This window comes from Rhinopithecus bieti, unplaced genomic scaffold, assembly GCF_001698545.2.
Source record: "Rhinopithecus bieti isolate Rb0 unplaced genomic scaffold, ASM169854v2 scaffold_4830, whole genome shotgun sequence".
Lineage (NCBI taxonomy): Eukaryota > Metazoa > Chordata > Mammalia > Primates > Cercopithecidae > Rhinopithecus > Rhinopithecus bieti.
Window position 1 is genome coordinate 241,635 of NW_016804529.1, and position 21,401 is coordinate 263,035.

The following is a 21,401-nucleotide window of genomic DNA, read 5'->3' on the forward strand; positions in this document are numbered from 1 at the left end:
GATGTGCAGCATTTACGGACCTTTCTTGTAATATTTCAATATACTGTGACACCCTGGAAATGTCCTGCTAACCAAACCTTAGTAAAAAAAGAAAAAAAAAATACATACCTCAAATGTATATTATTATTATGGGAATCCAACATTTTTGAGAATTCAAAACAAAGCAAGAAAACCAAAATGAGGTACAGTCAACTTTCTTCTTTCTTTCTTTCTTTCTTTCTTTCTTTCTTTCTTTCTTTCTTTCTTTCTTTCTTTCTTTCTTTCTTTCTTTTCTTTCTTTCTTTCTTTCTTTCTTTTCTTTCTTTCTTTCTTCTTCTTCTTTTTTTTTTTTGAGACAGTATATCACTCTGTTGCCAAGGCCAGAGTGCAATGGCACGATTGTGGCTCTCTGCAGTCTTGACCTCCCAGGCTCAAGCGATCCTCCCATCTCAGCCTCCCAAGTAGCTGGGACCACAGGTCCAGTCACCACCGTGCCTGGCGAGTTTTGTATTTGTTGTGTAGATAGGGTTTCACCATTTTGCCCAGGCTGGTCTCAAACTCCTGCGTTTTGGTCAACTTTCATTCATCCATTATCACTCTCCACTTTCAACTATCACTTTACATATTTTTTAAATGAAAAAGAGTATTGGTTTTATTACATATTGCATGCTATGAAGGAGATAATAAGCAGATTCTGGAAGTTCTTTGAAAATACAACCAAGGTGTTTTTGAAAGCTAGACTAAAATATGACTTTAATATGATATACAAAAGAAATAGCTTGGGTCAGAATGAGGGGGAAAGGGGCCTTAAAATGGGAAGATGAGTATATAACAGAGAAAGATGTGAAGAGGCAAAATACTTCGGAATTAGCTAGGGGAGATATGGGAAGGAGCAGAAGCACACACAGAAAGGCAAAAGAAAAATTGATGTCATTCTGCAATGTTGCTCACCTGTATATCTGTGTTCTCTACAACTAAACTCCCAGCATCTAGGATTCTAACGAACGCATCCCCACCACAGAGCTCACAGACCCCTACACACAGCCAGAATCAAAGAGTTTTTGAAGGTACAAGAAGTTTTACTCTCTCTTCCCCCTCTTTCACCATATATCTCCCTGATGACTTCCTCAAACCTAGTACATCAGTTTCCTCTCTTTTTGCAGTTTCTTTCACTTCCCACTCTCTGACCCAGAAGTCAACCCAGGGGTGGGTCCTCTGTTAAATGACAAGCTGTGGAGGCCAGAGACAAAATGGCAGGTCTGAGGGTTACTATCTACGCCACCAGACTTAAGAGAAGCAGAGGGTACAGAGAGGTAGAACATAGAGGTGGAACCAGAAGAGACATGGATCAGAAGAGAAGCAGAAATAAGTGAAATGAAGTAGGATGGTTCAGATCTGCTTGTGCCTACAAACGTTTACTGTGGGATCCTTTTCTTGGGGTCGTTGGTATGACTCCTGGGGCAAGGGCAGAGTGTTAGAGGAGCTCTGTCTAGGACAAAAGCAAGAAAAGGTACTCAGGAGGGAGAGAAGGATGACGATTCCAGGAACCACGTGTGAGAAAGAGGACTGAAACAGAGTATTTAATAATCGGAGTCCGTATGGAATAATAAAGGGAATCTGTAGGTGGCAGGGGTTTTATAGAGGGAAGCTAAAGATGTGGGAGGAACTGAGAGTTAACGAAGACAAGGCAGAAAGTGTCCCTAGAAATGCTGTTTCCAGTCCCTGCTCACACTTCATTCAATGTATCATCCAAAAGAGAAACCGCAGAATTAAGCCACACCCACACAGCTGGTCCACACTCGATTCCCCCGTGCAAGTAACTTTTTCTCAAAAATCTTCGTGACTCAACTGGTCGCAAAGATTTCCTCTCAAAAGAACCAACTGCTACCACTCTGCAAAAACTACAACACCCACAGTGCCCCGCGCACAGGCCGAGTGACCCATCCTCTTCCGATTCCCAGTAGCTAATGGTCTTAGCCAATTTCCTCTGCCGGGAGATGATTTGGAGAACATGCGCACCTCCGCTCCTTGTCGTGGGCTGGCCTCCAACTTGGAACGCTGCGAACCGCCTGATCTCCTCTGGGAGCCGCGTCCTGGGACGCATGCGCACATCGAGACGCCCCGACAGCAGGGCGCGGGTCTCTAGTTATATATTTTGTTATGCTCCAGGCTATGCATTTGGAACAGTGCTTTCCTTTTTATCTTTATTTTGTTTCTTTTGCTTATCTTCGGGATGCAGCAATGAAGTGTTATTAAAAGAGCCCTAAAGCTGAGGGTGAAATTTGGACTCTGTTACAAACCAGCTGTGGGGTCTTAAGCAAGTCACTTAAACGTGGGGACCTCGGCCTCCAAACCAGATGACACTCGAGGCACAGCCTGCCTCCTATCGCTGCTGGAAAGACTGTGGAAATGGTACTGTTGGTGCCCATAGACCTCCAGACCCCCATGGGACAGCAGCTGGATGTTCCTCCACCATTGAATGAAGTGTGAGCAGGGACTGGAAACCGGACAGCATTTCTAGGGTCAGCTGGAAGGAGAGGTAGGGAAAGAGAAGCTTCCTTAGCCTTTCCCTCGAGCCCACATCTCATCAGTAAGCAACTCCTGACAATTCTCCACCTACATATCTTCCCACTTTTCTCCATCCACACTGCCATTTCTCTATCCCCACTGCCATACCATTTTCTCTTGCTTAAATGATTTCGCTGTTTCTAGTCCCTACCCTACCTGCTGTGGGATCATTCTAAGATGCAAATTTGATCATTAAAATATTTCATGGCTTCTCTTGGGCCTCAGAATAAAGTCCAAGCACCTTAAAACGTCTCTAAGACACTCATTGCCTGACTTCTTCCTAGTCTTCCAGACTTCCTTCTCTCCCTCTGTGTTCCAGTCATCTTCAGAAACTATCAGTTTAACAAATCAGGCTGCCTTTTACTTCAGAGGCTTTTTGCATATAGAAACAATTTAATGAACATTCTAAACTCTGCTGAACATATTCTCAATGAGGTTTTAACCAGTGCCTTCAACCATACTCTCAGTTCTTCCAGCCCTGACAGATTCTGTAGTTTTTTTGTTTACTTAATTATTACTAGTCCAGTCTAATGCAGTCCACTTAAAATCTTAAATCTCATTTCAAGGTTTGCAATGAAATTTGCAAAACTTCCTTCCTTCCCCTCAGCACCAGCCAGACTTCAGCAGTGGAACTTGGTTTGGCGAAGTGGTGTATTCTGTCCTTTAATAGAAGTCTGCCTTTCCCACAAATACTTACTGTGTTGGAACCCTGAGGAAAAATCAGGGAGGGCTGGGGAATGAGGGCCAAAAGTCATTTTGCCTAACTGGGCAATAAATTGCAATTGTCTGTTGGTTCTCTCTGCCTCTCAGTTGAAGGCTGATTGGTCACGAATACCTTCCATTTGGAAGGTACCCAAATGCTAGTTCTTAATAGGCACATGGGTTAGTTCCCTGGGAGCTCTCCCCAGTACACAATTCTTTGATGGGAAATCTGCTGCAGCTTAAAACTGTTACTGGTAGGGTCTTGACTGCAAGTTGTCCAGATTTCTTGGCGTTTTCAACAAAGGATTGGACAAAACGCACAGCAAAGCAAGGAAAGAAGGAAGCAACAAAAGCAGAGATTTATTGAAAGTGCAAGTACACTCCACAGTGTGGGAGCAGGCGGAGCAGAGGCTCAAGGGCCCTGATACAGAATTTTCTTGGGTCCAAATACCCGCTAGAGGTTTCCCATTGGCCACTTGGTGTTCACCCCATGTAAATGAAGTGGTAGCCCACAATCAGTCTGATTGGTTGCGGAAACAACCAATCAGAGACTGAAGTGAAGTTAAACAGTTACACTCCTATGCAAACATCTGATTGGTTGCAAAAAGCAACCAATCAGAGGTACTTTCAGTTTCCCATCTGCTGTGCAGAAATGGTGGGAGTTTATTTAAAGGGAGTAGCTTCTGGTCCTTTTGTTACTTAGGCGTGGAAAGTTAAGGCTTTCATTTCAATTTAGTTCTAGGAAGTCAGCATGAAACCGCCTTAGGTTTCTTGCCTTCAGACCCTATTCTCCTGCCTCATAACTGTTTCCCACAACCCCTCAGCCCTGCTCTTGGTGGTATAACTAGGTTTCCTGGCTTGGCAGCCAATTCTCTTGGAAGAAGAACCGGCAAGATGGCCCAAACCCTATTGAGTGTTCATTTAACATACAGTAAACTCACACCGATTTCCACACTGTTCATTTGACTCACATCCTTGCTAAACCAAGTGGTAAGAGTGATAGCTCTTTCCCTGTCATCCTTCTCTCCCTGCTCTAGTGATCAGAGTACAGATCAGCAAGCTCAGCAGCAGATATCCAACCAGGGATTGAGATATCAGTCTCTTCTTCTTGCCAGCCCACCAATCTCTATGAGTGATTCTCTTGGAGACCCCTCACTTGGAGGAGGTGAGAACAAAAGTCACAGCACTCATTTCCGTGGCTGGGTACACATGACTCCATCAGTGCCCTTTCTCTTTTTACCTCCATATTATCTTCTAGGGGATGGTTTTAAATCTAGGAGAGGTTAAGAATGGGGTGCTGTAGTATGGTTCGGGGTAGCAGAACTAACTTTCCTCTTTTAATGGCACCTCTAGGACGTTAACGCAGGACAATATATTCCAAGGGGCCTTGGACAAACCCAGTTCTCCTTTCTTTCTTGCTTGTAATTCTCAAGAAAAACCGTAAAATGTGCTGGGAATACAATATCCTGAGAAAGGAAGGAACCGCTTGAAATAGACTGGGCCTCCTTGTTCCTGTCCCTCCTAGGGAATGTAACATCTGGAGTTAGAGAGGAACTGCCAGGGACAGTCCAGGCTTTGTACCTCTCTCCCCTGGAAGCAGGATGCCCTTCCCAGCTTTGTCCAATGAGTCACATGACTCCTGAGGTGTATAACTCATAGTGGGCTGCCTTTTGGGGCCTCTCACTTGTGGTGCACCTGGGGCCTGTACAGGCAACACTCAATCCTGTCCAGGAAGCTTCCTTGAGCCGTGACGACCGCCTCACAATGGATCCTAGCCTTCTTTTGTCCCATGCTGCCTGTCTATAAGTAATAATCCAACCTCTGCCTATAAGTAATAATCCCACCTCGCAAAATTTGTTGCATGTGAGTGTATCTCCAGCCGACGCTGGTAGACCTTCAGGCCAGGATGTAGTGGGTGGAAGTGTGTGGACTCCAATTTCCGGCAATTGGCATAGTGTCAATCTCTCCTGTCCTGCTTGTAGTGGGACTCTTCTCTTGGGATTGGTTATTAGTGAACCTGCCTCACAAAATTGGTGCTGTGAGCAGGGTGTGGTCTGGTGAAGTGGGACAGTGATATCCCCCGGTACCTGGCCCAGGGCAGAGATGTCAGCCTGGGCATTCAGTCATGGGGAGGGAAGGATGATAAGTGAAAAATACTCTCCCCACCTCCCCTGCAGATGGGAGTGAGCTGGCTGCATAGACCGAGGAGAGAGTACAGAATATAGAAACAGGATAGAGCAGCATACAATCCCCTGGGTGTTGGGCACTTATGTAATCGCTCATTCCCAGGCCAGAGAGCTCGGGAACTGGGTATTCTGATGGACCCTGAGGCACTTGAGAGAGAATGGGAAAGAGATCCTTAGACCATCCCTGGAACATCTGAGAGGGAACCAACACACATAGGGTGGGCCTTCAAAGATGGGGAGACCCCCTATCTAAAGGATGGATGTGGAGGAAGGCCAGGGAAGTCTTACGCAGCCTAGGCAGTGTGTTTGTTTGATAAAGGACGTTGCAGACCCAAATGTCTCAGGCTGAATGGTGCAGTTAGAAATGGGGCCAAGGTCTCTGGGTCCCCACTGAGTGCCAATGGCTCCATTCTCCTGTTAGGATAAAAAGGGAAAGGAAAAGGATTCGAACTTTTCTGGGGTTCTTGTGCCCTGGGGCTCACATTGCAATATTTCCAGGTCCCCTTAGGGGAAAAAAGATTAAAGTGATGACATCAGGAGGTTTGGAAGTGAATATGGAAGATCATGGTGCCTATTTGCTTGTGGTGCTTATCTGCTTGTGGGTGGGGCCCTTTGGGCCATTTCAGGGGCCAGCGATCATGGTTCCCATCACTAAGTGTATTGTAGGCATTGACATTTTGGCTGCTTGTGGAACAAACACTGCCTGAGGGGGTATGTCCTTTCACAGGTAAGAATTCGAGCCATTAACAGCGGGGTATAGCCACTCCTGCCTGCTACCTAAGCTACTCAAGACCCATTGGGTTACTAAAAAAAAAAAAGCAGTATTACATATTAAATGGAGAAGAGGGCATTACTTGGCTAATTCAAAACTTGCTGCAGATAAAAATGTTATAAGCTACCCTTTCACAGTGTAACTGCCCAGTTTGGCCAGTCAAAAATGCCTTTGGGGCATGGAGACTCACAATGGACTGTCCCAGGCTGAATGCCAAGGCCATCTGGGCTGGAAGCCAAAGAAGTGTCCCAGATAAAGTCAAGCAAAAATGTTAACCCTGATAGTATCCACTAATAAAAAGGAGGCTCAACAACTCAACCTCTTTGGATACTGACAACAGTATGTACCTTACCTGAGTGTCCTTCTGGCCCCCTTAGTCAAAGTGACCAACAAAGTCCCCATTTTGAACAGAGAGCCCTTTGCAATGGCAGGCCTTGGAAGCCATTCAACAAGTTGTGGCACATTCACTAACTTTAAAACCTTGACAGCCTGCTATCGTAATGGAGTTAGAGGTCCACAAACCCCATGCCTGCTGACAGGAGTCTGTGCCAACAGAAAACTGCCGCTGGGTTATACCAGCCTCTCATTTTAAACATTTAAGTTGTGGCTGGACGCGGTGGATCATTCCTGTAATCCCAGCACTTTGGGAGACCAAGGCGGGCAGATCACGAGGTCAGGAGATCGAGACCATCCTGGCCAACATGGTGAAACCCTGTCTCTACTAAAATACAAAAATTAGCTGGGCGTGGTGGCGGGCACCTGTAGTCCCAGCTACTCAGGAGGCTGAGGCAGGAGAATTGGTTGAACCCAGGAGGCACAGGTTGCAGTGAGCCAAGATCACACCACTGCACTCCAGCCTGGGCGACAGAGCGAGACTTTGTCTCAAAACAAACAAACAAACAAACAAACACATAAGTTGCCTGAGGCAGCCACCAGATATGTCTCTTCTGAATTCAACCCCTTGCTTGCTATTGGGCATTCTTGGGGACTGAGCATCTTACAGCCTGAAAGCAACATGTGAGACTGTAACCTGAACTAGCCATTCCCACTTGAGCGCTCATAAAACCCAACTATAAAATTGGATGGGCTTGACAGACATCAGTTATCAAACTGAAATGGTACATTCAAAATTGAGCCCAGCCGGGAGCCCAAGGAACCAGTATGCTCCATAAACAAATGGCTAACTCATCAGAAGGAGCCAAGCTAGCCATACTGAATGCTCCAGAATGGCTGGCTTGGCTCTCTCTGAGGCAGTCCATGGCGCAAGACTCAGAGACCTGCCTACTGATGGCATGGCAGGTTTACTAATGGAGCTGCAAAACAACAAGCAGGCAGGTCCACAAGGTTGTGACCGTCATCTGGCCAAGGGATGGTCATACATTGACTGTGACTGAACATGAATGTTCTGCCCAATGGGTCAAACTACAGGAAATGATGATGGCCATCCAGGCCACCTCTACCATCATATCTTGCTATATTTTCATGAATTTATGGGCTGTTGTCAACAACCTAGCCATTCAGTCAGAGGAATGGCAACTAAGTGACTGGACTATTAATTGATTCCTTGTATGGGGAATAGGACTATGGCAGCAGCTTGCTGCCTGGAAGGGAGACGTGAATGTCACTCATGTGGATGCTTGGACTACCATAGACCCCCTTGAGAGGAAGTTATGTCATATTTTTGGACACTTCATGGGACTTTACTCGAAGTGAAGGACCAAGGAACACCCTTCACTGCCCAGGGAACATGACGGGCATACTCAGGGAATATGATGGACTTTCCATGCACCCTGTTATGTGCAGGTGAATGGAGCTATTGAACAATGGAATAGCTAGCTGGCTCAGACAGCAACAGAAAAAGGACACTAAGACAGCCTGCTGGTATGATATACCCGCATCTAACCAAGGCAGTATGGATACTGAATTCTGTACTCCAAAGCAAAAGAAACATGGCACTGCAGCACGTTTTGAAAACACTGAGCTTGGTGGAGATGGAGGTGAACCAGGCAGCCACTTGATTAGGCTATGCCTGGAAAATCCTAATCTCAGTATCCCAACCATTCTTTTTCTGTTTTCCCTTAAGAGTGCATATTCTGGAGGTAAGTTCGAGATTCAGGCCATTATAGCACCCTGAACAGGGCCTCTCCAACTCTAATTCTGCAGGTGATACTTCCCCTCGTGTCTCCCTTCTATGGGATACCACAGGGATGGGAGAGAGAACCAAGGAGTACCAGGGTGTTAGGGTTCCTCTAGTGGCACTGGGGATGTCAGATCTTTCCAGTCAGGTGGGTAGTGTTATCAGATGTCAAATTTGTACCTGACATAATTTCCCTACATGGGCTAGACAACTGAGGCTGCAAACCCTGGGTCAAGCAACAAGGGTAATGGGTGCCTACAGAGGTGGTAGCCTGGGGACTGGGACAGACTGGTTCAGTACACCACCTCAGCCCAACTCCTATCTGTTAGGCAGGAACTACCTGTACCTTAGGGGAAGGGAAGGGGAAGGGGAAGTAACCTGTCAATCTACTTTTTCCATGAGGCAGTAGAAGGCTGGAGCATAACACTTTCATTAGGCATTCCCAAGCTGTGATCACTGCAGGCTGCCTAAGTACTGGATCCTCCATCCCAGACTTTGTTCTGTTACAGACCACAGAGACCCTCTTATCCTGCCAATGGTAAAGTACACCAGCATTCCTAAGGCCACAGTGTACATTAACAGAATCCAAGCCCTGGTTACTGAGTAAGGATCTGGCACTTGCCACTTGAGAAGGGGCTAGTTACAACTTAACTAACTCAAAGTGTCACAACCACACCTAACAAAACCTTGGTGGGCTGGTGCTTTGATTGTCCTTTGACTACTTGGATCAGAAATGTCCCAGCAGTGACAACAAAAACAAGGACTAAACAAATGCTAGTCCTCTGCATAGGAGCTTCATGAGCATCATCGAATGGAGGAAACTGAGCTCATGCAACTATGTGATTAATGAGGCCTAGCTGGTGAATGCCAGTGCCTCTGTACTATTAACAGGTCGCTGAACAATAAAACGGAGGAATGGATACTGCATGCATCCGAGGGCTACATCTTTTTCTGAGGGCAGTTGGAGGTGACCTAAGTATGGGAGGGGCAATGTCATGCCCAAAAAGCTGATGGATGAGGAGATCCATACGTTGGGCCTGCTGGAGGTGCCGCTAGACAGCACTCCTTGGGGTGAGGTGCACTGTTGGGCCAGCAGCCTAAACCTGTACACCAGTCTACCTAGGGACCTGCTAGGAGGAGGAGACGACTCTGGAATTATGTCCTTTATGAGAGCTTTGGTACCATACATAGGAGTCAGAGCTGAAAAAAAAGAAGAATCTGTCCCTGACCATGAAAGATATTGTTTCTTCCACTGCCCCTGCTGTAGCAGCCCAGCAGATATCCTCCAAGTTCTTCAAGAAAGTCGTTTTGGGCAACAGAATTCTTCTAGGCTCCCTTTTAGACCAGTTGGGAGGAATGTCGTTGCCAACACTTCCTGCTCTATCTAGATAAACACCTCAGGCATTGTGGAGACACAGGTGGAGGAGATCCGAATGCAGCCCCCCTTGCTGCAGACAGTGGGGGCATCTGAAGAATCCTTCTTCGGTCTCTTTAATGAATTCTTATCTGGATCACTGGAACCTTGGGTGGGTCACTGCTCAGGCAAGTACAGCCACCCTGCTTGTGGTTATAATACTCCTGGGCCTAATGAAATGTACTCTGGCTCACTCAGTGATGTTGCACGAAGATTGTGTCAGCGAAGGTGTCATATTGACTTGACAAGGCAAACCTCTACCTCCAGCTCTGGGGAAGCCTGTGGACATATGAAATGCACTAGCTTTGCTAAGAGGGATATCTGAGTTGGTGGGAGGTGACTGCAGGACAGTCCTCCAGGGGACCTTGCACTGACCTAATTCTCACCCTCTTTCTTGCTTGTAGTTTTCAAAAAAAACTGTAGAATATGCTGAAAATATAATACCCAAAATAGCCCCGGCATGGTGGTTCGTGCCTGTAACCCTAGCACTTTGGGAGGTGGAGGTGGGCGGATCACTTGACGTCAGGAGTTCAAGACCAGCCTGGCCAATGTGGTAAAACTCCATCTCTACTAAAAATACAAAAATTAGCCAGGTATGGTGGCGGGCACCTGTAATCCCAGCTACTCGGGAGGCTGAGGCGGGAGAATAGCTTGAACCTGAGAGGCGGAGGTTGCAGTGAGCTGAGATCATACCATTGCACCCCAGCCTAGGCAACAGAGCAAGACTCTTTCTCAAACAAACAAACCCAAAATAGGCAGTAACTGCCTGAAACAGCCCAAGCCTCGTTTCTGTCCCTCCTAGAAAATGTAACATCTGCAGCTAGAGAGAGGCTGCCCGGGACAGCCCAGGCTTTATTCCTCTCTCCTCTGGAAGCAGGATGCCCTTCCCAGCTTTGCCCAGTGAGTCACATTACCCCTGAGATATGTAACTCAGGGGGAGTTGCCTTTCAGGGTCTCTCAGCTGTAGTGTGTGGGGGGCATGTACACTCAAGACTCCATCCTTCCCAGGCAGCTGTCCTGAGCTTTGAGGACTGCCTCACAATGGATCCTAGGCCTCTTTTGTCCCTTGCTGCCTGTCTGTATTATAATAAAACCACTTCACATTACATGTTGCATGTGAGCATGTCTCCAGCAGACACTGGTAGCACTTTAGGCCAGGATGCAGTGGGCAGAAGTGTGTGGATTCCTATTCCTGGCAGTTAGCATAGTAACGATCTCTGCTGTCCTGCCCGTGGTAGCATTGGTGATTAGTTCTGCTTCATAGTTATGTGAATGCTCCTGTTTGTCCTTAGTTTGAGGTCATAACTGACAATTCCAGGGTTCCAGATACATAACATTCTGCTACACAGATGCTGTTTCCTTTGCCCAGCACATCTGTCACCCAACTCAACCCCTTCTCTCTTTTCCTCATCTTTCTGTGGGTAGCTTCTTGTCATTCTTTAGGTCTCAGTGTAGACAGCACCACTATCAGGAAGGAGTCCTGACGCTGCCAGGCCTAAGGCAGGAGACTAATCTTCTGCTTCCAAAGCTCCCTGTGCCTCCCTCATCACAGTGCTTCCCAATTATGTTTCAAATTAGTCTGTCTTCCCCGACTAGACAAAGCATCATGAGGCCCGAGACAGTGTGAGCCCATTTTGTTCATGTTTGCACCCAAAGTGCCTTGTGTACAAAAGGCACACGATATTAGTTAACTAAACATGTGATCAAATTTTTTTTTATGGTTTTGAGGAAGAGGGAGCTTGTGTGTGTTTAGAAAAAGCCTGGACTCCTATTGATACACCACCATCCATGCAGCCCACTCCTCGAGAGCTACTGCCCTTTATTCCTGCTGCACATATCAGATTATGTTTGCAGAAAAATCTTTGAAATATCTAAAGGGCTGTATTTGAAGCTGCACTTCTATAAATCAGATTTATTTGGTCAACCCTATCCTGTAAAGGCTTGCAAAAGAGAAAACTGTGAGACAGCTAAGGATGGGATATTATCCTGAACTTTTTGCTCCATTCCTCACAAGGCTTTTCTTGGTTAATTAAAACCCTGACTCGGGAGGGCACGATGGCTCACACCTGGAATCCCAGCACTTTGGGAGGCCAAGGCGAGCAGATCGCAAGGTCAAGAGATTGAGACCATCCTGGCTAACATAGTGAAACCCTGTTTCTACTAAAAATACAAAAATTAGCTGGGCGTAGTGGTGCACGCCTGTAGTCCCAGCTACTTGGGAGGCTGAGGCAGGAGAATCCCTTGAACCCGGGAGGCGGAGATTGCAGTGAGTGGAGATTGTGCCACTGCACTCCAGCCTGGTGACACAGCAAGACTCCATCTTAAAAAAAAAAAAAGAAAAAGAAAAAAAAAAAGCCTGACTCAGCCAGTAGGAGCTCCCTTCTCACCAATTGACTATAATGAAAGGGAAATTATGGCTTCCTCTACTACTACACAACAGCCTTTGGATGCAACATTTCACCATTTATTTGTTCAACAAAATACTATTAATATTAACTGACCTTGAAGGGCTGAGAGGGCTTTAATGTACATCTAGCTGGGGCCCTTCATGCTACTAGGGACACAGTGAGTGATGAAAGCTTCCCCAAAGTAAGGATATTCCTATGCTTGGACACTAAGGTAGAGTTCTCAGGGGCTAGAGCCTGTCCTTCATTCTCTTTCTCTTCCTCTCCACACCTCCACAATAGAACAGAAAGCAACAGTTGTCCCCCAGAAAAAAATGCCCCTTGGCCTTCACACCCCTGGGGTGACACAGAATATCATTCCCAGGAAGTAGCTCCAGACATAAAATTCTCCCCATATTATCTGCCCTGGATAATCTATTTTGTTCTTTAAAATAGGGGCAGCAATTTTGTCTAAAAAATTCATGTTCCTAAATTAAATTAAACATTAATTTATCCAGAATATTGCAATCATCTGGTCACCCAATGAATATATATTGAAGAATATTTATATGCAAATTTCTGTGGATAGTTAAAGATATAATTCCTGCTCTCAAGTTGCTCAGGATCTAGTGAGAAGAGGCAAACAGTTTCAGCACTAAGCACTATGATAGGGTTATGCATTTATGGCCAGAAAGTGGTGGAGGTCAGGGGAAGCTTCCCAAGGAAAACAACACTGGCTTAGTCTTAAAGTTGGGGTTGACCGAGCAGAGCAGAGTGGAGGGAGGTGATGCAGAATTGCAGACAGAGTGAACACTAGGTACAGAAGCCACGCAATCATGGATGTAAGCCCTTGATGAGCTCTTATCCTAGGATGGATGCTACATTAAGAGCTCAACCACAACTCTTTGATATAGGTCCTTCTCCTGCTTTCATATATGAGGAAACTAAGGAGTGGAGGGGGCTAACTAAATATATTGAACAAAGTCACAGTTTTCTTAATAAGTGATGAAGCTGAGACTCAAATCAGAAAGTTTGAGTCCAGAGCCACTGCTCTTCACCAGTTCGTTACCTGGAAGTTGCTATTGATGTAAGGTGTCTTTTGTAAAGGAATATAAGATGCCTGAGAAAGTAGGACAGGAAAAGAGACTAGGAAGTGGACAGAAAAGCACATCATGAATGTAGAGTTTATAAGCCCTGTGGTGGCATTTGGACTTATCTTAAAGGCAACAGGGACCCAAGTGATGGATTCTGAGAAGAGAAGTGGCCTGACTTATTTATGTGTATTACTCCGTTAATATTGAATAGTATAGATGATAAGGGAATAAGACTACTAGAAGTAAGAAGATCATGGGTAAACTATTGTGGTGACCCAGGCAAGAACTGCTGAGGACCAGGAAGTGAAAGCTTGAACTAACATAGAGCAGTGAGGATAAGGAGGAAGAGATGCATATGGGGAGGTGTTTCAGAAGTGGAATTGACAGGACGTTGAAACTGAATCAATGCAGAGAGTCAGGAAGAAAGAGCAGTCACGAATCCCACGTTCTTTGTTTCAGAGATAGGGTATGGAGGAGAAGCAGATTTGAATGAGAAGATAATTAGGGTGGGTTTGGGTGTGATGGGTTACAGATGCTTGTGGGAAGATTCAAGTAGACAAGACAATGGGATGTTCCCTTTATGAGTCGAGTTAGGAGTGAAATCTGAGTAGAGATACATATTAGAGAGGCATTGGAACATAGGCTGTCACTGAGACCATGACAATGGATGAGATAACCCAGAGAGGATCTCAAAAGATAAAGACTATGGGTGGACACTAGTGAAACACCAAACACACAGAAGGACAACCGGAGGCAGGAGGGAGAGGAGGAGCTGAAGTAGGAGAAAAAGTGTGTGGGCATGCCACCACTGAAGCAAAGAGGAGAAAGAGGTTTAGAGAATGAGGAATTGGTCAATTCTGCTATGTCAAGGTAGAATTGGAAAGTGCTTTTATACACGGGATGAAGTTGTTTATTGTTGGCCCTGGGAAAAAATGAATGGCAAAGATAGAAGAAAAATTGAAGTGGGTTTCAGAGCACGTGGGAGGGAGGGGATGGAGGCAGCACTTTTCAGGAAGCTTGGCTTTGATGGAAAGTAAGATAGAACACAGGAGTAAGGGAGTTGTTTGTTTGGTGTTTTGGTTTGGTTTTTGTTGTTGTTGTTGTTGTTGTTGTTGTTTAGACAGATTTTGCTCTTCTTGCTCAAGCTGGAGTGCAATGACACGATCTCGGCTCACCACAACCTCCGCCTCCCAGGTTCAAGCAATTCTCCTGCCTCAGCCTCCTGAGTAGCTGGGATTATAGGCATGTACCACCATGCCCGCCTAATTTTGTATTTTTAGTAGGGATGGGGTTTCTCCATGTTGAGGCTGGTCTCGAACTCCTGACCTCAGGTGATCCACCCGCCTCGGCCTCCCAAAGTGCTGGGATTACAGGTGTGAGCCACCATGCCTAGCCTGGTTTGGTTTTTAAATAAGAGAGACTTAGCATGGTGTATTAGTTTCCTATTGTTGCTGTAACAAATTACTACAAATGTATTGACTTAAAATAATACAGATTTACTGCCTTACAGTTCTGGAGATCAGGAGTTCTAAAATGGGTTGGCAGGGCTGCATTTCTTTGGGAGACGCTAGGGGAGAATCTATTTCCTTTCTTTTTCTAGCTTCTAGAGTCTTCTTATATTTCCTTGGCTTGCATCCTTCATCAGTCTTCAAAGCCAGCAGTTTACCCTCTTCCAATCTCTCTCTTCCTGTCTGTCTCTCTCTCTCCCTACCCCTTCCCTCTCTCTGCTTCTGTTGTCACATTGCTTTATGTCTGATTTTTTTAAGAACCCTTGTGATTTCACTGGGCCTACCCAAATAATCCAGGACAGTCTCCTCATTTCAGGATCCTTAATCATATCAGCAGAGTCCATTTTATTATGTGAGGTAACATATTCACAGGTTCTGGGGACTAGGATGTGGACATCCTTGGGGGGTTATTACTCGACTAACCACATATGGTATCTCTGCCTGGCATATAGTAAGTGCTCAAAAATATTATTACAATAAGGATATTAACATTTCCATGCTGAGGAGAAACAGCCATCAGAAAGAAAGACATTACAAACATAGGAAAGAGAGAAAAACAGAGAGAGAGACTCTGAAGGAGAGAAAGCAAGAATCCCTTAGACCAAAGGGATGGGGCCCAGAACACAACTGGAAGGAGGGACACTCTGGACATTGAGATAATGTACACACAGCTGGCAATAATTTTTAAAATGTAGCATTCACTACATATTTGTTGGCCTGCCTTATTCCTCAAGTGCTCCTACACTAGTGAAAGATTATGATATTATCCCTGCCTCAACCTGACAATCCAGCCATATACTATTATTTAAGCTCCCCAGAATTTCACCTCTGATTTATCATTGCTTCTTTCAGAGCTCCTGGCTCTTTCTCCTTGGCACAAAAAAAAAAAAAAAAAAAAGTCAATAAATGTTTTGGGATAAATACATTAAATTAATGAATTAATGAAAGAACAAATGAACAGCCTGGAGGACTGGGAGAACATTGACTTAGGGTGATCAGAAAGTAAGTTTCTCAGTCTTCATTGACTTCTTCATTGCTCCCACCTGGGACAACTCCCGTCTTGTTCTTTAAGTTTTGTCTTTAAGAACAGGAAGGGGATGTGTCCCAGGTGGGAGGAATTCTTCAGAGATAGAAAAAGGAAAGAAGGCAGGGCAAAGAGGTATGTGGGAGTCTAGTGAAAACACTGGCTGTGGCCCAGCACAGTGGCTCATGCCTGTAATCCCATCACTTTGGGAGGCCGAGGCGGGTGAATCACTTCAAGTCAGGAGTTTCAGACCAGCCTGGCCAACATGGTAAAACCCTGTCTCTGCTAAAAATACAAAAATTAGCTGGGTGTGGTGGCGCAGGCCTGTAATCCCAGATACTCAGGAGGCTAAGGCAGGGGAATAGCTTGAACCCAGGAGGCAGGGGTTGCAGCGAGCCGAGATCACACCACTGCACTTCAGCCTAGGCGACAGAGCAAGAATCTGTCTGAAAAAACAAACAAACAAAAGCAACCAAACAAACACAAACCACTGGCTGAAGTAGTCGAACAGGTAATTAGTAGAGGGTACTACAAGCCCCTAAGAATGAGTTTCCAATGATACAAGATACATTGGTGGTAGTTGATAATACTGTACTATAAACTGGGAAATTGCTAAGAGAGTACATTTCATGGGCTCTCACCACTTAAAAAAATAAAGAAGGCCGGGCACAGTGGCTCATGCCTGTAATCCCAGCACTTTGGGAGGCCGAGGAGGGCGGATCACAAGGTCAGGAGATTGAGACCATGGTGAAACCCCGTCTCTACTAAAAATACAAAAAATTAGCCGAGCGCGGTGGCGGGTGTCTGTAGTCCCAGCTACTCAGGAGGCTGAGGCAGGAGAATGGCGTGAACCCGGGAGGCGGAGATTGCAGTGAGCCGAGATTGTACCACTGCACTTTAGCCTGTGCGACACAGCGAGACTCCGTCTCAAAAAAAAAATAAAAATAAAAAAAAAATAACTGTGTGAGGAAGTGGACATGTTAATTTGCTTGATGGTGGTACTCATTTCACTATGTATCTATATTAAAGAACTATGTTGTACACCTTAAAATACATTATTTTATTTAAAATTTTTTTAATAAAATTAGATAAAAGCTAATGACTCTAGATTTCTCAGCGATAGATGAACAGTACTACAACAGAAGAAGCATGAGAATAAAAAAAGCACTGTGCTGGAAAATTTTTTTTTAATCCTAAATTAAATGCTTGATTCTAGCACTAATTTCTACATGACCTTGAGCAAATTACTCAGTCTCACTGAGCCTCAGTTAGCTGAGAGGACAAAGCAAGCTGATGCAAGTATAACAGCCCAGTAACTAGCATAAGAAAAGAAATAATGCCGGTGGCTCACGCCTGTAATCCCAACACTTTGGGAGGCCGAGGCAGGTGGATCACCTGAGGTCAGGAGTTCAAGACCAGCCTGACCAACATGGTGAAACCCCTTCTCTACTAAAAATACAAAAACTGGTCAGGAGCGATGGTGGGCACCTGTGATCACAGCTATGCAGGAGGCTGAGGCAGGAGAATCGCTTGAACCAGGGAGGCAGAGGTTGCAGTGAGCCAAGATCGTGTCATTGCACTGCAGCCTGGGCAACAAGAGTGAAACTCTGTCTTAAAAAAAAAAAGAAAAGAAAGAAAGAATGCAATAAATTATTGCTGTTACTATCTCTCAGAGTTGTTGTTATAAATAAAACACCATGTCAAAGCACCTAGAAAATCATCTTAGTGGAGGTTCGGTAAACTTTAATCTCTTCTCTTCCACATTAGAAATTTAAACTAAATGCTCTCAAGGGACGAGAGACACTGGAAGCTGGGAGGCTCTTGGAACTCTGTTGCCATCATCAAGGTGAGAAAACTCAGGGCCTGGTTCAGAGTCCATGGAGGACTCAGGTATTTGATGTTTAAGTGGTTGGTACATAATGTCTCCCTTTTCCACCTTAATATATAACGTGTCTCTTTTTCTCATCCAAGTTTTGGACCAGTGGAGACAAAGAAATGAGGCAGAGGGCAAAACTCACCTATATAACTGATTAAAAAAAAACCATGGTGGACTGACTCACCACCCAACATAATTATCGATGAAAAACACAGGCCTCTCACTCCTGGGGCCATGCCCCTGGGAAATATACAGAAAGCAGCAGGTGCATGGGGTGCTTTCTGCATCCTGGGGCCAGAGCCTAGAGAGGCCAGGAGTGTTTGTTTGTTTAATAGGGTTTCTGCCCCAAGAAAGAAAACACCAGAAATGTACAGCAAGTGTTCCCCCAATGGCATGTTCTATTTCTTTTTTCTACTTAGGCTTCCAGATGCAGCCCTCTAGGTCATCCAGAGGTGCCAGCCAGCCCTCACCAGTGGTCAGCTTTTCCTCAGTGGAGTTGTGGGTGAGCCAGTGGAGCTTGCTCTGAAGATACTAGAGGGAACCAAAGCTGTCTGGCCCTTCAGTGTGACTCAGTTTCCAGACTCTATCTCTTTAGACATAAATGAAGAACAGGTCAACCTTGATATCTTTGACGGTTGGTTCAGGGGATGATGTGTTGTGGGGTTTTCCCACAGGTCAGCAGTCCAACTACCAGGGCCAGAGCCCCATCAAAGAATCCTCAGTGCCAGCCGGAAAGAATGATGGACTCCTCGTCTAAAGGGAGTTTGGGGCGACCAGTCAAACCATGGCCTCATGAGAAGCAGCTGACTAGGGAATGAGAGAGGAATACAAAAGACAAGGCACTGCAAAGTCAAGTCTGGTTGGGGAGAAGAAATCAATATGCCTGAAACAGGGAACCAGAAAGGACTCAGACAAAACTGCTAACAAGTATGGGGCTTCTTGGGGTAGGTGGTGAAAATATTCCAAATTAAGATTATAGCGATGTTTTAATAACTCCCTGGATATAACAAAAAAACATTGAATTGGTGAATTGTGTGGTATGTGAATTATATATCTCAATAAAGATGTTTTAAAAAGAAGACACAGACTGGGCACAGTGGCTCACACCTGTAATACCAACACTTTGGGATGGGCAGATAGCTTGAGCCCAGGAGTTTGAGACCAGCCTGGGCAACATGGTGAAACTACGTCTCTGCAAAAAATACAAAAAAAAAAAAAAAAAAAAAAAAAAAAAACCGCCAGGTGTGGTGGTGCTACCTGTAGGTATGGGTGGCATGCACCTGTAGTCCCAGCTACGAGGGAAGCTGAGGTGGGAGGATCACCTGAACCTAGAAGGTTGAGGCCATGCCACTGCACTCTAGCCTGGGCAATAGAGCAAGACCCTGTTAGTGTGCCAATAATTGTGTGACGTTAGTCACTTCCCTTCTTTATGCTTCAGTTTCCTCATCTCTTAGGTGAAGGAGTGGGAATAGATGACCTCTCTAAGGTTCCCGTATTAACTTCCTGGAGCTGCCACAACATATTGCCACAAATTTGGTGGTTCAAGGCAACAGAAATTCATTCTCCCACAGCTCTGAAGGCAAAAAGTCTGAAATCAAGATGTAAATACCAGGCTCCCTCCAGAGGCTATAGGGGAGAATCCACTCCTTGCCCCTCCCAGTTTTTGGTGACGGTTGTCATTCCTTGGCTCGTGGCCACATCTCTCTGTCTGCTCTGTCTTCTTTTCCTTTGTGTTCTGTCTCTCTCAAAACTCCTTTCTCCTTTCTCTTAGAAGGATACATGTGATTGTATTTAGGCCCTACTTGGATCACCTAGAATAAAGTCCTCCTCTCAAGATCCTTAACTTAATCACATATTTTGCCATTCCCATGCTCTAGGGAATTGATATAGAGATCTTGGAATTGGAGGTGGAGGGCAATTTACTTGTAGATCTTTGCAAGTTGTAAGACAGTGAGAGAACTGACTTGAGAAAAATTGAACTACTTTATTTTTCCCAGATACCCCTTCTTCACTTCTCTTCACCTCCATCCTAGATCGTATTTAAAATAACTTAACACTTGTATGGAATTTCATGGTTTGAAAGTTGTTATGAATTTATCATCTCATTTTATTCTCATAAAAACCTATAAATTCAGTATTATCACTATAATTCCATTTCTGATGAGTGAATGGAGGCTCAGAGACACTAAATGACCTAACCAAGGTCACTAACATGTAAAGTACTAGTGCCCAGACTCTGATCTGAGTCCTTGGACTTCAAATCCTGTGACTCCCGCACTGCCATCATTTGCATGACCCTTGGTATAGCACCAAGGGGTTCTACACAAAGAAGAGTGGATGTACTTGGAGGAGATTCACTTCTTCCCATGCCTCCTGCTAAACTAAACACAGCTAAAACCCCTGGACATTATACGTAAAACTAACATAAAAAGACGGAAAGGTGCGGAAAAAGCAGCAGACTGACTAGCAACCTTGGAATCTTGATTTTGGAACCCAAGAATTGAATGGTAGTGAGTTCAAGGATTTTCTGTTTACCTTGCATATCCTGAACTAGGTGCTAGAGAAGCAGCCCAGAAATGCCAAAGAGCATGCACAAAATGAGGTCCCAAGAAAAGTGTTCTCTTTAGCCAAAGCACTAGGAAGGCAATTCAGGAAGGCAGAAACTTTCAGAGAATAACTGCCCTACTCTAGCCAAACACCATGGAAAAAAAATCACAGCCCCACCACCGCCCCTATTAGCAAAGGCCAAGTGGGGAGCCTAAACTTCCACCTTTAATTAGCTGTAAGGAGGTACCCTCCCCAGACTCCATCCCTCACTAGGGTGTTATCAGAGAATATGGAGTGGTGAACTGGGACTTTCATCCCTATCAAGAGGTAATGAGCTCTCTATCCAGCAGCAGTAACAAGGCACCCTTCCAACCCTGCCAGGGCGAAGTCAGAGGAGGCCACTTGGGAAGTCTGGAATCCCATATCCACCAGTAAAGCACCTTTTTCCCCACTCTGGGTAGTCAAAGGAGGCTAAATGGAGAACCTGGACCTTCACCCTTGCTTGGCATTAGCAAAATGAAACTCCCTCCCCTAACAGGCATGGAGTCAGAGGAAGCCTGATAAAACAGATTCAAGTAAGATCCAGAGTCTCATAACACCCAAAATGTCCAGTGTGCAATTAAAAAATCACACATCATACCAAGAACCAGGAAAATCTCAACTTGAACGAAAAAAAAAAATCAGCAGATGGCAACACCGAGATGACACAGATATTGGAATTATCTGACAAAGATATGAATACACTTGGCACAAAAATATAAAATCTTATTGACTAGAAGCTAAATGGAAATTTTAGAACTGAAAAATATAACCACCAAAATAAAAAAAACTAATTGGATGAGTTCAATGGCAGAACAAAGGGGACAGAGAAATGAATCCATGAACTTGAAAATAGAACTGTAGAAATGACCCGAGCTGGGCGTGGTGGCTCACGCCTGTAATCCCAGCACTTTGGGAGGCTGAGGCGGGCAGATCACTTGAGGTCAGGAGTTCGAGACCAGCCTGGCCAACATGATGAAATCCCATCTCTACTAAAAAATACAAAAATTAGTCGGGCATGTTGGCGTGCACCTGTAATTCCAGCCACTCGGGAGGCTGAGGCAGGAGAGTCCCTTGAACCTGGGAGACAGAGGTTGCAGTGAGCCGAGATTAGGCCACTGCACTCCAGCCTGGGGGAGAAGAGCCAGACTTCATCAAAGAAAAAAGAGAA

At 45.2% G+C, this 21,401-nt stretch overlaps 1 pseudogene; it reads left to right on the forward strand.

Annotated features, from left to right (window-relative positions):
- LOC108527579 (RNA polymerase II elongation factor ELL2 pseudogene) overlaps window positions 1-18,401 on the forward strand; it is a 47,462-nt pseudogene extending 29,061 nt beyond the window's left edge.
- The last annotated feature ends 3,000 nt before the right edge of the window (window positions 18,402-21,401 follow it).